The following is an 11,415-nucleotide window of genomic DNA, read 5'->3' as shown; positions in this document are numbered from 1 at the left end:
GGAAAGTTGTGGGGTGGAGGCGAGCTTGTAAGAGCAGCTGGCCAGCTTTAAAAAAAGCTGTGGCTGCTTTTGGTTGATAAACCCAAATAAATTTGCGTTTATCTGGCACTGATTTATTCAGTATCCTGATTTTATTTGGGAGTCTCTAATGTTATTCCATATACCTGAATAATACTGAATCAGCAATTATTTAGTATTATCTGGGAATACTGAATCGCACTCCCACAGTTATGATGCAATATTATGCAGAGTTACTCTAGGTAAGTCCACCGAAACAAGCTCTGTGTTGGATTGCACTATTCATCTGTGCTCTGCAGGGAGAGCGGAATATAAATTAAATAAATAAATCTACTTTAGTTTCTGTTAGTCTGCTGCCTGAAGGCACAGGAACAAGGCCAACAAAGAAGGTAGTAATTCCTATCAGGTGCTGCAGCAGACTCTCTAACGGCATGGTTAGCAATAACAGATAACTTCTATGAGAGTGCTTCGCATAACCTTTAAAAACCATCTCTGCCTGTATGTTTTATTCTATGCCTCTTCCAAGTAACGCAGATGGATCTCTCATTTCTTATTTTAAAAACAAATAAGCAACTGCAGAATCTGGTTACAAGAAAACAGCAACTGCAATCAAGCTAGGGCTTCAAAAATAGGTTACAGAATAACCAAGACCATTTGTACTGGAGTTGTTAGATTCTGTAAAAATATGCAATTATAGTCAGAAACCTTAAAAGAGCTTACCAACTGCCTCCTGCCCATACTCTCATCCCAAATATGTAGAGAAACTCCCCCCAAAGAGCTCTGCTACCCAGTTTTCCTCTTCTATGTCCTGTGAAGCCCCGACAGTGCAATCCTATGCAGAGTTACTCAAGTTTAATCCCACTGAAATTATGGCTCTGAAAGGACAATGATTTCTTATCCTGTGACAAATTTTAAATTAGCGTAGCAATTCAAAATTTCTTACCTTACTGCTATTGTGAAATATCTTTAACTGCCTTTTGACTCCACTATTTACATTTTTTTCTGTGTCCATTGTAAATATACCAGTTAACAGAGAACACATTTCATGCATCTGATGAAATGGGCTCAAGACCCTGAAAGCTTATGATCCTATAAAACTATTATTCTTTGCCACAAGAGTCTTTTTTGTTCAAAAAAGTAGGACAGCCAGATTGATAGCCAAATTCAAAATTAATTTGGAATGATATGTAGTAAGCACACCGGAAATTCAATTGAACAAAGGTGGTTACAAAACTGAAATGTAATAGCTATAAGCCAGATCATCCAAAATTACTATATAGCTGCAATGTGGCACGTAAATAAAAGGGGTTTCTCTTAAATGCTGTTTCAGTTGTGCACAGAAGGCATCGCTTATCAAAAAATGTTACCATTCACCAAATAAATAAAGCAAAAGGTGAATGTTGCTTTTTCTTTCTAGAACTTTCTCCACAAGATGGCAGCAAACACAATTTAAAATTCATCAGGCCAATTTGAATGTGTTCCAGAATGTAAAGCTGTAAACAACTTTAAAAAAAACACAGAGTGAAATTAGTTTTCCAATTAAAAGAGCAGTTTATAAGCAAATTACACTCTTATGGAAAACACACACACTAATTGAAAATCAGCTTATAAACAAGAATGAAACTGTGTTTAACTCAGGGATATAACAAAATCATTGAAGCATAAATAGTACCAAACATGCTGCATTTTAAATATTCTCTCACTTTTAATAATTAAGGTCTGATTTAAATGAGATGCCATGAGCAAGAACTTACCAGTGTGATCCTGCATATTCTTAGCATCTCGTTTAAATTTAACTGTTCTGTGCGCAATGTTGCTATGTGCATAACATTAGCACATCAGTGAAATATTCACCCAGGCTCAGTCTGACATGCTAAAGTTGCTTGGGAAGTACAGTTTAAATGCAATGCTGGGTTTATAAAAGACTACACAGGTAAGATCTTTATGACCTACTGTTAGCAGTCAGGCCCCCTCCTCATGCTAAGAGGGTAGTCTAAGACACTGCTTCGCCCAGAGTGGATGCCAAGCAAAAAACACGAGTCTTCCACCACTTCTAATTAATAACCATTCATAAGCAGTTGTTTAGTGTTAAAAACTGCAATGTGCCAACAATACATTCAATAAATAGTATAAATAACAAACCATAAATAGCTCAAATACAATAAATAGCATTAATACAATTCATAAATATGATTTCTCCAGTCCCATCTGTGTGAATATACTTATACAAAAACACCATAGGCATTTCTTTCCAGTAGCTTCCACAGAGTAGTTACATCAATTGGTTTTTTTCAGTGTTCAAGAAAAATTGATAAAGACAGTATCTTATGAGTAATCACAATCGCTTATTTCCTGGAATCAGTCCGTGGAACACCACCATTGAAGGCTCCACCCAACAAACTGCTAGCCGCGTTTGTTTCGCTCTTAGAGCTTTTTCAAAGGCTGTAGTCTGTAAAGCCAAAAACAGCCCTAATAATGCCTTGCCTAATACAATAAATAATCATCTTACATCTCTGTTGTTATTCACATACTAATGTTAATTTGTTCACACACCAGATGTACCCATTTCGCAGAACAACGGACGATGTTTCCACAGAACATGGAGGAAATTCCATCTTATATATTGTCCCCTTACAGGCTTTTTTACTGGTTACTAAGACCACTCGAATATCAGATTTAAAGTGACCATACACAAACAATTCATGCAGTAAAACAATTCATAAATAACAAGTCCCAGTCTTGATTAAGACCGATGGGTGAACTTGACTGTAAATTAAAAGATCCAGAATGACTCCCGTTGGAGTCAAATTCTACCTTCTTTATCAAGGACTACTTCTAGCACACAAAACCTTAATTCCCTCTCATGATGTAAACAATGCGCTGTTACTGTAAACAATGCGCTGTTAATCGCCACCTATATATCTCTAGCCAGTTTCTTCATACCCTCCATGCATCTAACGAAGAGAGCTGTGGCTCTCGAAAGCTTATGCTACAATAAAGTTGGTTAGTCTTAAAGGCGCTACTGGATTCTTTACTATTTTGCTACTACAGACTAACAAGGCTAACTCCTTTGGAAGGGTGCTTCTATAATTTTTCTTCTAATTTTAGACTGGTGTACCTGTATCCTCATCATCACTGCCTGTGTTGTGCTACCAATATATATTTTCTTACAAGGGCATTCAATCAAATATACTACACCTTGGGTATTGCACGTCAAGAAATCATAGAGAGTTATAACCCCCCTTAACTGTTCAAAGTTTCTGTTACTTTCTGTCCATGCCAAAGTGCAGACATTACAAGGTCTGCAACTAAAATATCCCTTTGGCAGATCTCTTGGCTTATCCCTGTGCTTCATATCCAAATGTACAAATAAATCCCTCAAGCTACTAGTCCTTCTATAACCTACAAGAGTGGATGCCAGCCAACAGGAGCCTAAAAAACGAGTGTGAGTCAGAACAGCTGATTGACATCCCAGAGATAGACACACAACTTTAAAATTATAAGGCTCCCAGGAAACTCTTAACTTGTCAGTGCCCCCAATATCATTTCCCTGCACCCACCTGCCCTAATCAAAGCTATCGAGCAATGTCTGGTAGCTTTTCCAATCTGGTCCTTCAAGGGTCATCAAACACTTTTTCACCTACAGTCTACCTCAGATAGGAACCATTAAACCTCTCCCAACTTATTGTCCAACCTCTGGACAAGCCATTAAGCCATTGTTTTGGGGGCAAAGGTGTCAGCTTGTCCCAGGGAGCATTTTACCGTATAACTGGGCTCCCTAGCCATGTGCTGTGTGTGTTCTTGATCCATCTACACTCCCCCAAATCTGTTTGGGCTTCTTCTCCATGAAATCCTGGTCATTTTGCTGCCTCCCCAGACCCCTCTGCTCTTCGAGACTGGTAACTATCGCCCTCCCTGAAACGGCTTTCTCCTATTTTTCTCCGATTTTCTTAGTTAGCGTTGTATGTGTGCTGTGTGTAATTTCTGTACATTTGCCCTTTTATTTCTCTTTAATAAAAAAAATTCCTTTCCTATTGAACATCTGCCTGATTCATTTGAGAGTTCTCTAAGGGAATAATCTTGTACACATTGGTAGACATTCCTAGTTACCCCCTCTCACTTACCTCCTTAATACTAATACCCCCAACTAATTAAGGAGACCTCCTATTTGGGTAACACTACCAGCATCACATTTAAATCAGACATGGTTGTCGTGGATTTTCCGGGCTGTATAGCCATGGTCTTGGCATTGTAGTTCCTGACGTTTCGCCAGCAGCTGTGACTGGCATCTTCAGAGGTGTAGCACCAAAAGACAGAGATCTCTCAGTGTCACAGTATGGAAAAGAAGTTGGCAGGTATATCTACTCAGGAAGGTAGGGTTGGGCTGAGTCATCCTGTAAGAGTTTCCCAGGGTGTGGAATGCTAATGAAGGGAGGCTTCACTGTATCCTGATGATGTTCTTTTGCATATGGATTGGTGCTTGATGTACTAATCTTCTCTGCAGGGCTATTGTCGGGTATAGAGTATTTTGTTAGCTTGGTGTTTTTCAGGACTGGAAACCATGCTCTATTCATTCTTAAGGTCTCTTCTTTCCTGTTGAAATTGTGCTTATGCTTATGAATTTCAATGGCTTCCCTGTGCAATCTGACGAAGTAGTTGGAAGTGTTATCCAGTATTTTAGTGTCCTGGAATAGGATACTGTGTCCTGTTTGAGTTAGGCTATGTTCAGCCACTGCTGATTTTTCCGGATGGCCAAGTCTGCAGTGTCTTTCATGTTCTTTTATTCTTGTCTGGATGCTACGCTGTGTGGTCCTGATGTAAACTTGTCCACAGCTGCAGGGTATGCGGTATACTCCTGCAGAGGTGAGGGGGTCTCTACTGTCTTTTGCTGATCGTAGCATCTGTTGTATTTTTCTGGTGGGTCTGAATACTGCTTGAAGGTTGTGCTTTTTCATAATCTTTCCCATCTGATCAGTGATTCCTTTGATATATGGAAAAAACACTTTTCCTGTGAGAGACTGTTTTTCCTTGGTTGTTTGATTTATCCTTGGTTTAATTGCTCTTCTGATTTCATTTCTGGAGTAGCCATTTGCTTGAAGTGCGTGGTTTAGATGATTAGTTTCCTCGTTGAGAAAGTGCAGTTCACATATCCGTCTAGCATGGTCTACTTATGTTTTTATTATGCCTCTTTTCTGTCGAGGGTGGTGATTGGAGTTTTTGTGTAAGTACCCATCTATGTGAGTTGGTTTCCTGTAGACCTTGTGACCTAATGGAAAGTTTGCTTTGCGGATGACCAAGGTATCTAGAAATGGAAGTTTCCCTCCAATTTCTTTCTCCATGGTGAATTGTAGGTTCAGGTGGATATTGTTGAGGTGGTTTAAAACTCACCAACTCACAGAGATTGGTACTGCTTCAAGCAATATTCAGACCCACCCGAAAAATACAACAGTTGCTACGTTCAGCAAAAGACAGTAGAGACCCCCTCACCTCTGCAGAAGTATACCGTATACCCTGCAGCTGTGGACAAGTTTACATTGGGACCACACAGCGTAGCATCCAGACAAGAATAAAAGAATATGAAAGACACTGCAGACTTGGCCATCCACCTACCTTTTTTTTGATATCTCTTTTGGAGATAGTACTGGAAAATAATTACTTTCAAGTTGAGGATAGATTTTTTTCTACAGGTAAGGGGCGTTGCCATGGGCTGCTCTGCGGCCCCAAGCGTCGCAAACCTATTTATGGGCAGATTAGAACGCGACTACTTTTGTAATCCTGATAATAATCCTCATTGGAATGGCATCCTTATCTTTGTTCGTTTTATTGATGATTTATTTAGGTGGTGAATGAAACTATAAATACTGCTGAACTGGTGGACTGGATGAATGGCATTCATCCAAATATAAAATTCACCTGGCAATCAAGTGGGCAAATGGTGAACTACTTAGATGTAACAGTTTCCCGAGCAGATGATAGCACATTAGCAGTGCATCCCTACAAGAAAAAAACTGACAAAAATTCTGTTTTGCACTATAGATCATTCCATCCCGGACATTTAAGAACTAATTTACCATTTGGTCAATTTCTATCTAAGTTAACTAGGGAGACTCCAATTTGTCCAAAATGCTGTGGCGCAATTGTTATCAGGAGTGAGCAGGAGCATGTGCATCACCCCCATTCTGCAATTACTCCATTGGCTACCTATCAGTTACCACGCTCAGTTCAAGGTATTATCACATACATAGCTCTTCACGGCCTTGGTCCAGCATACCTACAGGATCACCTCCCTCCCTATGTTCCTCCACAACAACTTCACTCATCCTTACAGGGTCTCCTGCAGGTGCCACCCTGCATATGGGCAAAATCAACAGCAGCCTGTACACGAGCTTTCTCTGTGGTGGCCCCATCCTGTGGAACAGCCTGCCTGAAGAGGTCAGGAGATCCCCCACACTTATGCTTTCCGCAAACGATGCAAAACTTCAAAAGGCTTTTGTATTGTAGGGAGGGGGGGTCTCACATGCTTTGTTAATGAGTTAGGGACCATAGGCTTTACCACTATGTTGCCTTAAGTACTATCTGTTGTTTTAAATACATGCTATGAGCTACTTGTGTTTCTTGTTGTCTAATGTCAGCTCTAGAATTACTTGTGCTTGTTTCAGCATTTCTTCAGCTCTTTTGGATTCTTGTTAATGCTATGTCTTTGTAAACTTGAGTTTATTTATCCTGTGGCATTGTTTATAGAAATGTCCTTAATATTGACTGTACTAATCTCACAGTGTGTAATCTGTCTTGAGTCTCAGTGAAAAAGGCGGATTGTAAATAAATAAATAAATAAATATGGAGGTTCCCTTAGGCTTGTCCCTGAATCTGCCCTCCCAACACATCCATGTTTGTGGTCATCACTACATCCATTGGCAGTGAATGCCACAATTTAATTACTGTTGAATGACTTATTTTCTTTTGCCTGTCTGAATTTATGGCCCATCAACCCCATTGGTTGTCCCTGAGTGCTAGTTTTGTGGGAGCGGAAGAAAAAGTTCTCCCTACTCACTTTCTCTGTGGTGTTAAAGAGTGCCCTCAAAACACTGACTTATGGTGACCCCTGGCAGGGTTTTCATGACAAGAGATTAACAGAGGTGGTTTTGTTGGAAATACAATGTCTTGTGTACAGAGAAGGCAGAAGACACAGAATACCTGCAGAGGGCAGCAAATCTGACAGCTAGATAACAAAATAAGATCCTTTTTTCTATCTCTCGCCTGTCCTTCTTGTATGTCTCCAGATTGGTATTCTTTGGCTACTTCCTGGAAGTCCCTCTCGCTCCCTGTTTAGTGAGGTAGTTAGTTTCTATTCTGTTTGTCTGCTTTCTGTCAAGAGTTGTAGTTCCTGAAAAAACTCTCTTCATTCACTCCTTAATCAGACTCAAGATCATTCCTAAGATATACCAGAGCATACATGGTAGCAGAGGATGGTTTGTGGATTGATCTCTGATTAAAGGAATAAGGGTAACCAGAGGCTCCCTTCACAAGCTGTGTGTGAGAGAAAACAGAGGGACAAAATGGCTATCTATAGCATTCAGCAAGTTGCAGTGATAGAAAGGCTGAACGAAAGAGACGATGTGATCTGGAAAGCCTGCATGCAGACCCACCTCATGGAACAAGGAGTTTGGGATGCAATTAAGGATCCAAGACTGGCAAATGAGGAACCTGAAAAGCAAAGAAAATGGGATGAACACAGAGACAAAGCCAAAGGGATCCTGTTTAAAGGTTTGGAGGGCTGGGATACTTTATGGGTTATTCATATTGATAAAGTTAAAAATATCTGGGAAGAAGTTCAAAGACTTTGTAGATACTTTGCTTAAGAGTAGAATTTTTTTACAAAGGAAGTTGTTCGGTATTAGAATGGGAAAGCATCAGAGCTTGCATGAACACCTGGATAATTTTCTGGCTTTAATCTAGCAGCTTCGCTCAGCTGGAAAAGATCTCCTTGACGAAGATCTGATAGTACTGTTGCTGAACAGCCTGCAAACAGAGTATGAAAGTTTCATAAATCAAGTAGAAGCTAAAAAAGATTTGACTCTGAGTCAAGCCATAAGCATGCTGGAGACATAAGGAATTCCAGAACTCAGACAGACAGCCTGTACTGAGGGACTGTGAAAGTGCTATAGCTGGTGCATTTTGCCATGAATGTGGAAAAAGCAGCACTTCAAAAGGAACTGCCATCTCTTCAAAGGGATTCCTCCTGGAGATGAGCAGGGAGGAATTTCCAACATGACAAACCAAAATCTGCAGAAAGAGAACCTAGAGAACAATTTTGGTATATTGACTTTGTATGTGCAGCTCACATGACAGGAATAAAGCTTTCTTTGAAACTCTAAAGGAAGCAAAGAGGGAGGTGTTGCGTGTAGCAGATCTGTAGAAATAGCAGGCTTAAGGTCTGGAACATTAAGATGCAAACTTCCAAATGAACAGGCCCAGGAAATCTTGCTAACGAAGTGCTTCTATGTGCCAACTTTGGAAACTAGCCCGCTTTCTGTAAGCATGCTTGCAGAGAAAAACATGAAAGTATCTTTTGGTAAACAATGTCTTATTTAAGGAGGTGTAGCTGTAGCTAAGAAGCAGAACAGTCTGTATGTCCTGGAAACGTGCCAGCAAGTAGCTGACTTTGCAAATGTAAAGCAGACCTGTGAACATAAGAATTGCTCATTAATTTGGTACAGGTGTTTTGGGCACTGAGATGTAAATGCAATGAGCCAACTTCAAAGCAATAATCTGACGAAAGGCATGCAATTTACTAAGTATGCTTTTGAAGAAAAATGTATATGCTGCATTAAAAGCAAAGCAGTCAGACCCAGCTTTAGAGGGAAAGGAGCTGAGGAAAATGAGGCAAGGCAGCCATTAGATTTAATACACAGTGACCAATGTGGTCCAACAAGAATAGCAACACCTAGTGGCAACAAATATATTCTCACCTTCATTGATGCATTCTCCAAGTATAAAAAAGGTAAAGGTAGCCCCTTGTGCAAGTACTGAGTCATTACTGACCTATGGGGGGACGTCACATCATGACGTTTTCTTGGCAGACTTTTTATGGGGTAGTTTGCCATTGCCTTCCCCAGTCATCTACACTTTATCCACAGGAAACAAGTATACTGTAACATATATGATCAGGGAGAAAAATCAAGTGCTGGAAAAATTAAAACTTATGTAGCAATGGTCAGTTAACAGATTCCAGAGAGGGCCATTGGCACTCTGTACTGACAATGGAGGTGAATATGTAGGACATGAAATGAAAAAATTACATGCCCGAGCTGGGGATTCAACATCAAGTCACAGTGCCATACATGCCAGAGCAGAACGGAGTGGCAGAGAGAAAGAATCATTCTCTCACTGAAATAAGTAGGTCTATGCTCCTTGAAGCAAGGCTACCTGAGAAATTCTGGGGAGAAGCAATTAACACTGCTACCTACCTGCAAAATAGCCTGCCCACCAAAGGTGCAAGCAGTACCCCATTTGAACTATGGTATGGGCACAAACCCAGTGTGAATCAACTGAAGGTTTTTGGATCAAAAGCCTACAGTTATATTCCTAAAGAAAAAAGGCCTACGATGGATCTCCGAGCAGAAGAAGGAATTATGGAGTATGCACAAAGATGTAGAGGATACCAAATCCTTAACCCAAAGACTGAAAAATCTACCACATTGTCTATGTTAATGAACAGAAGATAGCAGACATTGGTGAGAGTGCACCAACAGGTGAAAATGAAGAACAGCAACAAAGAGCAGTACAACTACCCATCATGGACTGCACACATGACACATTTGGGGAACCCGCAGAGCCAGAAGGGGCCGCAAAGCCAGAAGGGACTGAAGAGCCAAGAATCAGGCAATCAGGGAAAGTAAACAAAAGCATACCACCAAAAAGACTTTCCAATCTGGCAAGGACAAAAGTTGTGCCTGAACCATCCACATGGGAAGACATAACAAAAATGCCTGCCAGAGAAGTGGAGAAAGGCTGCAGAGGAAGAGATTGAATCTCTCTTCAGAAATCAGAAACGGATCCACTCGCTCTAGGGAAGAGAACAGTTGGGTGCAAGTGGATTTTCAAGACCAAACACGATGCAAAAGACAAAGTGCAAAGATACAAGGTGAGATTGGTTGCCAAAGGCTACACTCAGAAATACGGTGAAGACTGCAATGAAACCTTCGCACTAGTAGTGAGGCACACTTCAATAAGGGTACTCCTGAGTATAGCTGCAGTGCAAAAGATGCACATGAAGCATCTAGGCATAAAATCAACTTTTCTGCATGGTGAAATAAAAGAGGAAGTTTACGTGGAAGAACTACGAGGATTCGAACAATCCCAGGACAGGCTTCTCGTGTGTAAACTGCAAAAGAGCTTATATGGGCTCAAACAAGCTGCAAGCTATACCAGAGCCTACATATCTTAGGAACGATCTTGAGTCTGATTAAGAAGTGGATGAAGAGAGTTTATTCAGGAACTACAACTTTGATAGAAAGCAGAGAAACAGAATAAATACGAACTACCTCACTAAACTGGGAGAGAGGGACTTCTGGGAAGAAACAGGAAGTATTTTAAGAATACCAATCTGGAGACATGCAAGGACAGAATAGAGGCAGAAAAAAGGATCTTATTTTGCTGCCCCCTGTAGGTATTTTTTGTGTTTTCTGCCTTCTCTATACACAAGACATTGTATTTCCAACAAGATATACCACACTCTACAGGTCTGCCATTGCCAGCCTCTGCAACCCTGGTCTTTGTTGGAGGTCTCCCATCCAATTACTAACCAAGGACAACCCTGCTTAGCTTCTGAGATTTGATGACATCAGGCTCATCTGGGCTATCCATGTAGACCTCTATCATGTTTCCCCTCAGTAGTTTTTTTTCTCAAATGAAACATCCCAGATTCTCCAATCGTTCTTCACAGGAAAGATGCTCCAACCCCCTTAATCATCTTGGTTGCCCTCTTCTGTGCTTTTTCTAGCTCTGCAGTCTCTTCTTGAAAATCTGATGGCTAGAATTGCACACAGGAAATGAGACCTTGCCATCGATCCAGTGATACAGACAGAGCAGTGGAAAGTGCCAGGGCGCCAACCGCTGTTGAAAGAGCAAAAGATTGGCAGCACCTCAACAGCTAAGTCAGTCTATTGTGGCATTAGCATACCTCAGGAAGAACCTGTTTCATGAAGAGGTCACCAGACATAGAGGCAGTGGGAAGTGTGATAGTGCCAAATTCATGTTTTTTGTTCAGGATGTGTGAACAAAGTGTGTGGGACTTTAGAAGGTTAAGCTTGAGTTCTGGCACTTATTTTTAGACTCACGCCAGTATTTTCACCTGTTCCTTACCTCCATGCAGAGAGTACCAGAAGTCCCATCTTT

This window comes from Eublepharis macularius, chromosome 5, assembly GCF_028583425.1.
Source record: "Eublepharis macularius isolate TG4126 chromosome 5, MPM_Emac_v1.0, whole genome shotgun sequence".
Lineage (NCBI taxonomy): Eukaryota > Metazoa > Chordata > Lepidosauria > Squamata > Eublepharidae > Eublepharis > Eublepharis macularius.
This window is presented reverse-complemented; position numbering follows the sequence as displayed.